The following is a 13,807-nucleotide window of genomic DNA, read 5'->3' on the forward strand; positions in this document are numbered from 1 at the left end:
TTGTGTGCCAACATTCAACAAGTTAAGGGGCTATTACTGTGCAGTGAGATGTATTTTTCCAAAAATACCAAAACTGTTCAGAGGTACTGACAACTCTCAATCAAATCACAAGTGATCCTAAAGTACAATCTCCACTAACATTAAGCAAGTCATATAATATGGCAGCGATTGGCTTCTTATTAATCCTAATTGTGTCTTGCCCAATGTTGCGTTATTTTCTATAAACATGATAAATAACTACATGATGGTGACAACATGTGGCAGGGAATGCATGTAACACAATCAAATAAAAAGGTCCTTATGTACCCTTTAAGGAATGGTAGTTCTGTGATTTTTTTTTTTTTTTTTTTTTTTTTTATTTATTTATTTATTTTTTTAATGCAGATCAATTCTGCAAATTGTATAATTAGTCTGCGCATTTTGATTGGCATGCCTAAATATAAAGAAAATTCATGTTGGTGTTAAATACTAAAAACTGTTTGTGTGAATAGAAATTGCCGCATTTAAGTAAAGGTTTGTAAATGAACAAGTGACATTTTTGATGGATTTCTGAATGCAGGTTAATACTCAGACATATTGACCAGACAGTGACTTTGTGGTCATAATTTGCAGAAAGATCAGGTGCATGCATAAGCTTTGGCTGAGGCATACACTACTTGTTGAATTCTACATATGCTGGACTTTAGTGTGTGCATGGAAATAAAAATAAGTATGCTTTAGTAAATGTACATACTCGTGCTGAAGTGGTACTTGTGTCTTATCCCACTAAAAATAGCTAGAAAGCAGTTATATGAGTAACTAGACTAGACTGTGTTTCTTGGCCATCTTCCTAAATAAAAGCTTTTGTAATAGCTATCTTCCCACTAAATATAGCTAGAAAACAGTGACATGAATAACTTGACAGGGTTTCTTGGCCATCTTCTCTGAGAAATACTTTTGTAAAACTTATCTTCCCACTATTTTTTTTTCCCCCTGCTTGCCTCATAAAACAATTTCTAATACCCATTATCTCAGCAAACCGGCTGACATATTCCCACAGAAAATCGAAAAATATAAAATTAATTAAAAAAATAAATAAAAAAAAAATCTTATACCCATGTTCCTAGTAAATAATAGCTAGAAGACAATGATTTGAGTAGCTGTATGTAGTGTTACTGGAATATGACAGAAACTAGGGATTGCCATCTACTGTATGGGTTTTTTTTTTTTTTTTTTGCAGGCAATCGTCCCCTATCTTCCTGATCTTACTTTAAGTACGACCCGAATAGGCTCAGTGGGTTTTCTATAGGACAGCAAACAAATACTGTGTAACAAGGTGTTAGTTAATTTGTGTGTGTGTGTGTGTGTGTGTGTGTGTGTGTGTATTTCCTTTGACTGTGATGGTGTGCATGTTTCTATTTTATATTGCTTAGTGTGTAATCTTTATAACTAGTGTTTTCATTTTATTTTTTTTTTTTTTTTTTTTTTTTTACAACGTAACCTTTTCTTTCATTGCCATGTTTTGCAAGTGAAATTTCTGCTGATTTGTTGCCAAGGAGACCATACGCACTCTGTGTCTATTGGCTGGGTGTCCCTTACCTGTTGCGGAAATGCAAGCACGGCGTCTTTGAAAAGGGGGTTCTGCTCTAGTTGGAGAGAGCTGGTTTTCGCTATTTTGTAGAGTTCCTGAGCTGGGAGAACGCACTTTTTTGTTGTTTTGGAAACCAAGACGTCGGTAGTCTTTCTGTTTTGTCCGCCGATTGCGATAGAGTAAGAACTTTTGCATCAGTGTATACTTATACAGCGAAGGTTATCGGGTTGGTGAGTGTGTGTGACCCTGTGTAATATACTGTATTAGGTAAATGCTACTTTATGGTTATGTTTTACCGGTAAGTTGTTCTCCCACCCCAGGCACTCTTTGGATAGATACTGTTCTATGCGTGTGCTTGTTTTCTTTTCTTTTTTACACCTGCACGTGAAATGTTTTAAACTAAATGAATCAAAGATGTATCCAATTTTTAGTAGTCTACAAATTAAAAGGGGACTGGGTAAAACCCGGAACGGTGGAAAAATTTACAAAGACGTATAAAACAGAAAAATACTTGGTCTTGGGCTTTCAGCAACTTGTGGTATAACTGCAAATATTGTAATACATGATGTAAATGATATTATTAATTAAATAATTTAATATTTTTCTACAATTTGAAAAATTTTACAGAATTAGTAAAAGTAATAGTATCCCTAAGGGTGTCCTTTTCAACTACAATAGCTATTTCTGGAACTGGAAATAGACACCCAAACTGTGGTCCCCTGTGTCTGTTTGGTCTATTAATGAGAGATGTTTGTGTACTAAGGCTTGCTTTCTAATATGTATTTTAAAGAAAGTCCTGAAAATCATTTTGGCTCCTATTGATGGTAGGAAAAGTCAATTTTTAACCCACAGTAGTTTTATGATGCAGAGCTATTTCTGGAACTGGGAATACACACCCAAACTGGGGTCCCCAATGTCTCCATTTTGTCTAAGAGAGATTGGTGTTCCAAGGCTTGCTTTCTCCTCTTAGAAATCAAGTCCCCAAAATCGTTTTAGCTCCTGTTGGTAATTGGAAGGGTCCCCATTTAACCTATGGTAGATTATGCTGGGGAGCTATTTCTGGAATTGGGAATAGACAACCAAACTGGTGCCCCTTCAGTTTCCACACAGGCTATTAATGAGGCTTGTTTGCGTTCTGAGGCTTGTTTTCTAATATTTTAAAGAAAGTACTCAATCATTTTAGCTCCTATTGATAGTAGTGACAGTCCCCTTTTAAACCACTGTAGTTTTATGCTGGGGAGTTATTTCTGGAACTGGGAGTAGACAGCCAAACTGGGGTACCCTATGTCTCTACTTGATTTATTAATAAGGGTTGTTAGCTTTCCAAGGCTTCCTTTCTACCAATAACAAACTATTTCTGAAAATCACTTCAGCTCATTTAGAAATCAGCAATTCCCTTTTTTTACTTGCATTTCATGTCAATGCAGCACTACACAGATTTTCTCAGCTTCAGGGTACCCAGGTCCTAATCATCTCTTGTGGCCTGGATGGTCTTTTCATTTCTACAAGGAAGTTTTAGATGACATTGGGTAAATTGTTCCCATTACACTGCATGAGAATAATGGTTTACAAATCCTGCAAACTCTTTGTAAGCTACATGTTTCAATTTTGAACATTAGGTTCAAACATTATTTACAAAGATCTGTTTACCCAGTAGCTCCCCATGTATATTTGTATAACAGGTTTACATATGTAAATACATCTGTGAAAATTGTGTAAACTAAGTATTTTAAATTAAAGTTTACATATACAGTACATGTTGTAGTTATTTGTAAACCTAATAAAAGTAAATAACAGGTTTTCAAATGGTCTACAATGAACTTAAATGTAAACCAAAGGTTTAAGCGTTTTTCAACAGCACTGAATTTATTAACCATTATTTTCATGTTACCTTTTACAGTGGCTCTCAAAAGTATCCCCCCCCCCCCCTCTCCTTGGACTTTTCCACATTTTGTGTTACAACATGGAATCAAAATGGATTCATAATTTTATAAAAAGTCCATAATGTCAAAGTGAAAAATAAAATCTCCAAATTGTTTTAAGTTACAAGTAAAAAACAGAAAATAATTGATTGTATAAGTGTTCACCCCCCTGAGTCAATATTTGGTAGAGGCGCCTTTGGCAGCAATTATAGCCATGAGTCTCTACCAGCTTTTCACATCTGGACACTACAATTTTTACCCATTCTTCTTTGAAAAATTGCTCAAGCTCTGTTAAGTTGGATGGGGACCTTTGAATAACATTTTTCAACTCTTTCCAGATATTCTGAATTGGAATGAGGTCCAGGCTTTGACTGGGCCATTCCAGGACATTGACGTATTTGTTTTTAAGCCACTCCAGTGTGGCTTTGGCTATATGTTTGGGGTCATTGTCGATCATTGTTGATCAGTGGCAAAAACTCCTAATTAAATCCACTTTGATTCCATGTTGTAAAACAATAAAATGTGGAAAAGTCCAAGGGGGGTGAATACTTTTGAGAGCCACTGTAAGTGGTTTTGTCTTGTGGAATAATATCTTTAAAAAAAAATTACTCTAAGTAGTCAAAATTTTGCATCACAAAATTGATGACAACTCTGCAATTTAGTTTGTATGAGAGTGGGTGAATAGTATAATTGAATAGTGGCAAGTGGCTATTGTTAGGAATAAGTTAAATTATACTTACATTAGTTAGGTAAATATGACTGACAGGATGGTACCCCACCCAATTTTGTGCAGTCTGCAGATTAGGTGCAACGTTCATGGCCGATTTAGGGGTGTTTTGAAAGTCGGTGGACATCAATCAGTTCACAGAGCAACAACCTGCATTTCTTTTTTTTTAGACTGTCCAATGGCTTCAAGCTCCCCAAGTTATTAACATGGGCTGTTAGCTTTTGGTGTTTGTAGGGATTAAATTTAATGGAAGGATTTGAGAAGGTGCATTTCAGTGAGGAAATAGTTTGAAAATCCTGAAAATAAAATAAAAATCTTAAGTGATTAAGGTTCAATACTTAGTTCTTTCTTTTGTGGAATTGTAAGCCTTTGCATGCATTGCATTCAAAAAGTTTGGGAAATTTTTTTTGCTTTCAGATTTATGCACTGAATGTGGTACCAATCTTTGCAGCGCTCTCCACAACAAAAAAACATTTTGCTTGCTTCAGATGGTCTTGTGCACCTATCCCCCATGAAACATAAACACCAGCTGCCAACAAACAAATCCATTATTTTAGAAAGGTAGCACAGTGTGCTCTGAGTACCAGCAGGTGTTTTTCTTGATAGTTTTGGCATTGCAATACATTTCATAGTTTGATCTCCACAGATTTTAGCAATTGGGAATGTTGCCCTGTCTGTTTCTCCATCATAATTCAGCATTTCCTTGCCAATCCATTCACAGATTTTTGACATGTTTGCCTCTGAGTACATAGGATACATTGCTGAACAAATAATTTAGCCATACAGACAAGCATCGATTCCACAATCATAACAATTTCCTTGTAGGGGGAGGTCTGTTTGGGCATAAACAGACCAATCAATCCAGCTTACTGGATATCCAAATTCCTTCTGGTGCAGGTCACCAATTAATCTTTGTAGCAAAGCTAAAGAATCAGTGTCTACACCAGAAAAGGAGTCCAAGTACAAAATGTGTTTCCACTTAAACAATTACAATCAGCACCAAGTGACTTCCTTTGATATTGGTTGGTATGAGCCAAATGTCATAAGAAGAAAGATACTGCTTTGCTGCATAGTTGAGGACACTTTGGCCTTACTCCATGAGCTTGCAGTGCTTGAAATAAATCGGTGGTGAGACATCGCATTGAAACATCATACCCACATTTTTTTTTTCCAGTAGACTTTCACATGCTGATAAAAAGCATTCCAAAACAACATCTTGAATCCAGTTCTGTCCTTTTCAAAGTTAGGAGGTCACTTTTTCTCAGTGGCACACCTTTGACCTTTTTCACCACCTCATTCAGTGATCCATCAATTGCAAAAGGAAGCACATCTTGCCATGGAACCGTATTGGAAATGGTTTCATCAGTGGATGGAACATTGATACAACTGATATCACTCTCAAAACGAAGTCTGGACCCTTCCAGCTACCAATATGAGCTGAAATGATTTTGGGGACTTGATTTTTAAGGGGAGAAAAAAGCCTTGGAATGTGAACATCTGTCACTATTAGACCAAATGGGGACCCCAGCTTGGGTGACCATTCCCAGTTCTAGAAATAGCTCCCCAGCATAAAACTACTGTAGGTTAAAAGGGGACCCTTCCAGCTACCAATATGAGCTAAAATTATTTTGGGGACTTGATTTTTAAGAGGAGAAAGCAAGCCTCGGAACGCAAACATCTCTGTTAGACAAAATGGAGTCAAAAGCTTTGGACCTGGCTAATATAGTGGCTCCAGGTCATACAGTGGGTTTCTGTTATTCTGTTTGGAGTTTATTATTTTATTTATTTATTTATTTATTTATTTATTTAGAAGAATGTTTGCTGTGATTTGATTTTGTGAATTGTTTTTGTTGTATGTAATTATCCAATTATTTATTAATGTCACTTGTGTTATTTTTGGTTAAGGTAGGAACTGTATTGTCTGTGGCCCACTTGTGCAACCTGGTGTCAATATCCTCAAATCTTACCATTATTGACTTGCATACTATAAACTATTTTAATGGTGACCTAATTCTTTTAGAATCCTGTAGAGTCTTTGAGTTCTGTTTTTAATTGAATTTGAACAATAAAAGTAATTATTTTTCTATATCTGTCTCCTTGCTGTGTTGTATAGGTTCGATCAGTCATTGAGGCTCTGCCCAGTTAATTGCTTGTACGGGAGATAGTTGGAGGTCCCTCACCTTTCTTGAGGGTGGTGTAGTCCATAATCTAAAATCCTTTATTTACCTTTTATTAAATTCAAGTATCACGCTACATACTGTAGGTTTTACATATCTCTTTCTGTACATCTTTTGCTGTGGTACAGTTTGCAGTTATTTAACATTTTGGTTTGTTTACATGTTGTTCTGATACCATATATGCCAACACTCCCTGTATAGTTGGGGCAGTCCCAATTTCCTAGCAAATGTCCCGCGTCATTTACCCATGAAAAATATTGTCAGCAGTAGTTAGTGAAAACCACACGCTGTGCTCTTGGTGCGGCTGACACATCTGCTGATCACTAACTTATACAAAGGTAAGAACGCTTCATTATGTCTATTCTTACTGTCATGATGGTCGTGTGGCGGTGTTGGGAGATGCGTCCTAATAATGAATGTGTTTTGCCTATGAACTCCTCCCATGTGTAATCAGATTTTTAACATCAAGCCATTGTGATAACTCTGCTAATAAATTTGCCGAAACCAGTACCTGGCGGAGGATTTTCATCTACACTCCAACTAAGAGAATGGAATCAGAAACGTTTCTTGAACTGTGAAATGCTCCATCTCTGAGACTACGTTCTCTTCCTGTATTACGAAGACAACGAAGTGGAAAAAAGCGTGAGTTTTTACTGTAGATGTGTGTGGGTATTTTTTTTTTTAAATGTCTAACAACACATGAGAGGTGTTATTTTATAAAATGTTGAAATTTATTTATTTGTGAAGTAACTTACAAAAAATAGATGGTGAGTAAGTAGATTCAAGAAAATGCACCGAGTCCTTTTCTTCAATCGGTTGCCAGGTTTATTGAAATATGCAGGGAGTCTGGTCCCAGGTACAGGACAAACAATACTCAACATTACAATGTTTGCATGACATTAAATACCCTTCTGTATAGATGGTCCACCTCCCCTTTCTCTTACACTTAACCAATGGTCAAGGTAATTTAATTTATTGTGTGAGTGTTAATGTGTGTGTGTCTGTGTGTGCAGCCTAGTGTGACAACCTCTGAACTCAGTGCATTCTTCACACTCCTGGAGATAAAAGGTCCATACATCTGCCTTTTGTTATCTCCTTGCGATCCCCTTTGATGCCAGTGGCATTATCTCTTTTGATCTCTCTGAAGTCTTTATAGCCTGTTCCCTTCTAGTCCACAGCATTGTTATCTCATTAGCTTGCAGTCATTGTTGGGCAGTTTGTAGACGCATCGTCTCTATCAGTGGTTAGCAGTACATGCAATTTGAACCAAACAGTCTGCTATCTGCAATATTAGTCTCTTTTCAGAAAAAAACACCAGTATAGCTCTGCCAGTCCACATGCGTAGCAAACTGCTAATCAATTCTCAATCCATGTTTTCCAACAATTTGCAAGTTTTAAAATCAAGCGAGGAGATAAAACAAATACACTGGACACTATTGGGTTGCATGTAGTATTAAGACTATATTGTTGTATGTGTCGCCTTTTCAGCATTTTATTCTTTTTCATTTTGTTATTAACCCAACAACATCAATTATATACCGGTACGAAGTATGATCGGATTATTACACGTTAGCGATGTCTGCATCTATAGACAAGTAGCCACACGAGTTATATAACACAGAATTCACTGCTAACAGTATAGCCAACAAGTGCATAGAAAGCAAGTTAAATACAAATAGTCTGGAACAGTATTCAAGTTGATGAAACTTGGGACCTATGGCTCCAGTAAATGCAGCTACAGTTCAGTTACACAGATCTGCGGAAACAGACTTTTGATGCACCAAATTGCTAAACTGCTTAATAGGACTTAATCGCGTAGAGATCAGAATATTCTTGACAAGTTTATCGCTGCAGCGTTAGTAAGTGGTACATCATCATAATATGGTACACGTACCAAAACTTGACCCGTGTAATGTCAGGAAGTGGCGTGATGTCAGATTTTGATGCAGGTACAATCAACTGATCTGATGGGTGGTTTGCTATTGTCAAAAAGAGGTACATTTACAGTTAATTATACCCATTTTTTTTTTTGCAAACTTAAACTGGAAGCAGACAACCATTTTCTCTTTAAAGGAAAAAACTATTCACGATGAACAAGACAAAATGATAAGTCACCGCTAAGTGGCACAAGTAAAAAATAAATAAATAATGTACAGGACCCAATGTATTGCATAAGAAGTATTTGCATACTATTTTCTTTAGGGCGGGAAATATGATAAATTACATTAAAAACAATGTTAAAGACTGGAAAATATAAGTGCAATTAAAGATGTAAAAGACTGAAAACAACACAACGTACCAGATTTGAATAGCTGTTTCCCTGCTGCACGTCTTCACATATGAAGAACAATTTGGGGAGAAGCAGACACTGGTGGTGGATGTCGTGGCAAATGATGGCCACACTTTTGTGAAGGTCATTGGGCGTAATATATGGCAAGGGAGAGGGCAGTATGGGGATAACAGTATTGTTGAGCACGCTGAAGATTTCCTTCAAGCCAGACGACAGCAGCCTGTGCAATACAGCAACCCTCACATCATTTTTGCATTTTACAATGGAGTCTCCAGTCCTATGGCAGACAGCTTGAAGAAAATGGAGATATCTATTTGAGGAGTTGCTGTAAACTCAGCGCGAGGAGCTGACAAGTGACAGCAGTTTGATGAAGATGATGACAAAGAGATGATACCTGTGACCAAAGTAGACAGACACGATCGTCGCCAGCTTGGTTTTCCCCACTGAAGTAAAAGTGGATGTATGCAGCCTGGTCAATCTAGACATCGCCAGTTTAATCACCTACGTGTCTGCAGTCAGCTATGGCGGATGTCGCTACATCTTTTAAAGAGAAAGTGTTGACTGAGCAGACCTCCCAGTAAAGGCAGGAGAAGGTGCTACGAAAGCTGGATGAGTTTATGAAAAACAAAGAACTTTTCACATGTCAGCAGTCAAAGATTTTCAGACTATTCTGAACACTTTAGGAGGGCCTGGGGAAAAGGCCTGTGCTGTAGAGCTGATCCGGAGACTTAACATGGTACCGGATGAGCCTTCTGAATATGCTTAAGATTGGTAGCTAGCTCCCAGGTTGCTCTGTCACGATCTTTGGGACAGGAGACACTCTGAAGGCAATCACCGTGACTGCCAACAGCAGATTTGTCAGAGCAGCATCTAACCAGGGTGTCAAATTCAATGTGTTTATTCATCAACCAAGAGTGCTGACTGAAAGCAAGGAATGTAAAGCTATTTGTTTGTGAAAGGACTGCACAGATTCCAAAAATAAAACTCATAAACTAATGAAACAAAGAAAAAGATATGTGTTCACAATATTGTTAAGAGTGCTCTGTAGCTCAACAGCACAGACTCAAGTTTCTAAAGTAGTTTTACGGGTTCAGCAAAATTTGTTTTCCTTTTGTCCCTATATCAGTCCTTTGCAAAATGTAAATGCACTTCTGCACACTTCATGAAGTGAAAATAAAACATAGTATTAATTTTCCTTCTGTGTACATTTTATTATAGTATTTCTTTTAAAGCGTACAACACTACAAAGACGTAACCTGAATTGAGTTCTGTTATATTGTGATTTCTGAAGAAAATGCTCATGTCGCTAAATAAAATATCGCATGTTCATAACTAATTTTAAAATCTATATATGATAAGTAATATATTTGTTATTGTGCAGTAATATTTTCACTAGAAAGTGGAAAACAGGTTAAATTGCTGCAAAATAGCTAAAATACAAATACCTCTCCAGTTTTCAGGTCTGCAGAGAAAATGCAGACACATTAGCTTATCAAATCTAGCAGTGGTGGCTACAACAGCATCACAGTTCAAATTCCTATTATTCTTGTGTTTTGTTAAAGTGACTTGAGCACTATTGAACCTTAAGCAGAGCAGGCTCATTCCTACTCTGCTTATGTATACAATGATATCAGTAGGAAACCATAGCTCTATATTTGCACTGTATTTTTATGAAAAGGCTAGATCTAATAATACAATACTATACTAGGTTAAAGAAAGTTTTCAGTTTGTATGTCTTCATTTCACCTGCAATGCTCTCAAGTATTTCTTTTATAAGAGGAAGCGGTGAGTTAGTGATCGGACACGATAATTGAAGGATGTACGCAGTTTCAATGTCTAGGTAATATAACTTAAGAAGAAAAATGATAGTATTACAAGGTGCACACAGTACAACAGAAACACAAAAGTATTTAGTACAACATTTTCCAAGTTTGCCCCCAAAAACTGTGATGGTGAATAGTGCTAAACTACTGGTTTCATTGACCGTGATTACTTCTAACTGGGGACTGTCTAATTTTACCAAAGGAAAGGTACTCCTCCGAGTAGTGTGAATCCAGGTCTGGGAAGCTAGTCATATAATGTCAAAATATACCAAAAAATTATTTTCACCACTGATTCATTATGAACTTTGACAAATACAAATATTATTAAACTAATTCCTGTATATAGAATTCATTGTTTTTAAATGTTTGGGGTCATGCTCTATTTCCTATACTTTTTTTTCCCAGATTTCTTTTTTCCTCTGGATTTCTTGCTCTTTGCTGATTTTTTTGATCGGCTGCTTCCGGCTTTCTTGTCCTTTGGGTGTGGAGGAGGTCTAGGAACATATTCAACCCTCTGACCTTGACATTTCTTCTGTCAAAAAGAAATGTAGTACGGTGTGTTTAGAGCTAAGGATTTTTCCAGTTGGCGACAACCTAAGCATTTAGTGCAACCTCTTATTTTCTTACTGGTGTAAATTCACATGAACTGAAGGAGCAGGTGCAAATTTTAGGTAGAATCCACTGAAATTCTTATGGTTAATGAAAGCACCAGTAATTTCCTCCTACATAGAAATCTTTTTTATTGTCAAACAAATATCAATCTGTCATGTTGAGTAAGTTATTTGCAATGTAACAGAACACAGGTTTATTTTTGTGCATACTATTTCCCCATGTATATCATAAAATATATCACATTTTACAGGTCATTACTGTTAGCCCAACAGTAGAGTGAACTGACTGTTCTTAACAGAATAAAGTACACTGTTTCAATGTCTCGCTATTGTCTGGTAAAGCCCAGTTTGTTACATTTATTACAAAAAAAGACAAGTATTTCTGGTATGTTCAAATCTCTTTCCAAATGGGAAAATTAATCAAAACTTATATAAAACCTTATCAAGCAGAATAAAAAAAAGTTTGACAAAAATAATAATTAAAGAATGAATCTGGATATACTTTTTGTTTATGAAACCTTCAGAAATCTTTTAATATAATTCACAGGCAGTTGGGAAAAACAAAATTCATAGCCATTGTTATTATTGGGGAAAAAGTTGCATCAGCCTTTACCTGAAAACATTTCCGACACTTGTCAGGTGACTTCATGACACCCATGAAATCCCCTCTGCCACATTCTTGACAATATCTTGTCCCACACCATTTGCACATGTAGGTCTGTAGTTATAGAACATATGTATTGATAAAATAATTCATATACACATTTGCTATTTACATCTTAAGACAACAGCATCTCTGTTAGACCACGGCAAGGTGGAAAAATCAAAGTAGAACAGAGTTAAGGACATAATCATCTTGAATGTCTTACACTGTTTTAAAATAGCTGTTTCCTGTAAAATTATTATACCAACCCCCCCCCCCCCCCCCCCCCCCCCCCTTTTTTTTTTTAAATAGCATATCTTGGCATCACTTTAAAATTTTTGCTGCAAGTAGCAACAGGTGCATACAAGAATGTCAGTTTCAAGGTAGAGGAAACTTAAACTAGAATTACCTTAAATTAAATATAAACAAACTGGGCTGTCAACAATGTAAACAAAGATTTATGATTGTGTGAACGTGTGGGCCACTACCAATTAAAATATTGTTTAACTTGTTAATAAAATGACAGGTCATATAAAAATGAAATATAAAAGTTCTGATTTACTACAGATTTTCTAAAACCTGAAGCAGAACGGCTGCCGACTCAGAGATATAGTTAACATGTATCATTGAACTTCAAAGTTTTGCTATACTCCAGGCTGCTGGCTGTTAATCTATATTCTCAGTAAATTAAGTCTCTTACCGTGTCGACTGTAGTGCAGCCCCATCTACACATTTTTATTCTCCACGCAGACAATACAAGAGGTTCAACAAAATATTGAAATTGCCAGAGTTTACTGGATTGCCTTTAACATCGTGGTTACAAACTTGCTGAAGTCGAAATTATTCATGAGCGTTTTCGGTTGCCCTGGGTGTATTTACTTAGTTGATGGTGGCGCGGCTGGATTACGACTGTTCTGCTTATTTATTTATTTAATTTTTACTACACCGTTTTGTGTTATATGATATCACGATTTAAAATGTTGGTAATTTTCATTCACGATGTAGACATGTTTCCAATTTGCAATTTAATATTGTATTGCACTATTATGCTTTCACTGCAAAGCTGCTTTTATAAGCAGAGCAGGTATTGTTAGTTTCTATAGTTACATGTTTGCATCTCTACAGTGAGACAACAGCGGGAACAAACAGTACATGTGTCACGTCAGTTTTATTCTACCTGTCAATTTATCTTTGCCTGTTGCGCAAGCACAGACGTTTTTTGCCTTGCAAGCGGAGAACGCCCATCCAAAAAAAAACAAACAAAAAAAAATTGGATATGAAATACTTGTTTTGTAAACTTTACATGTAACTAATTAGTTTTATATTAAACACAGACATCAGCTGTTAACGAATGTGAATGTGTACTACAGAGGGTGTTACATTTTATTACATAAAAAAACAATAAGAAAAAATGAGCCAATATGCTGACTGCATTTTTTTTTTACATTGAAACATATCGTTTCCTCGAAATTATAAGTAACCTCAAGTACATCTGTGTTTTGCAAAGGTACCATTTATTATTATTATTATTATTATTAGTTAGTAGTAGTAGTAGTAGTAGTAGTAGTAGGTAGGGACGCTTGTGTGCACAGTTGCTACTGTATGTTATGTGTGTTTTACAATAGGTCTGTGATCTGTCCTTCAGACGAGTCTAAAACCAAAGTCCCATTTAAGTGACTCTGCAGCAGCAATTGTTGATGCATAGTTCACCCCCTTAGTCTCTGTAAGTCGCTTTGGATAAAAGCATCCGCTAAATGTCCAATTCATAATAATACTAATGGATATTGCCTGGTGTGTACCAATACTATTTGTCATGTTGTAGATATCAGTTTGAAAATAAGTAAAGTTATTACATTGTTTTAATATATATATATATATATATATATATATATATATATATATATATATATATATATATATATATATATATATATAAATAGTTAAGATGAATTGTTGGATTGTTTTAACTAGACCAAATAAATAAATGACGTTTATAACTACTGATAACATTTTGGTACAGCTATCAGATATTGACTACGTAGCA

General features: G+C 36.0%; 1 pseudogene; it reads left to right on the forward strand.

Annotated features, from left to right (window-relative positions):
• The first annotated feature begins 8,704 nt into the window (after positions 1-8,704).
• On the forward strand, positions 8,705-11,038 carry LOC121309067 (annotated as a pseudogene).
• The last annotated feature ends 2,769 nt before the right edge of the window (positions 11,039-13,807 follow it).

The sequence above is a fragment of the Polyodon spathula genome, chromosome 3 (genome assembly GCF_017654505.1).
Source record: "Polyodon spathula isolate WHYD16114869_AA chromosome 3, ASM1765450v1, whole genome shotgun sequence".
Classification (NCBI taxonomy): Eukaryota; Metazoa; Chordata; class Actinopteri; order Acipenseriformes; family Polyodontidae; genus Polyodon; species Polyodon spathula.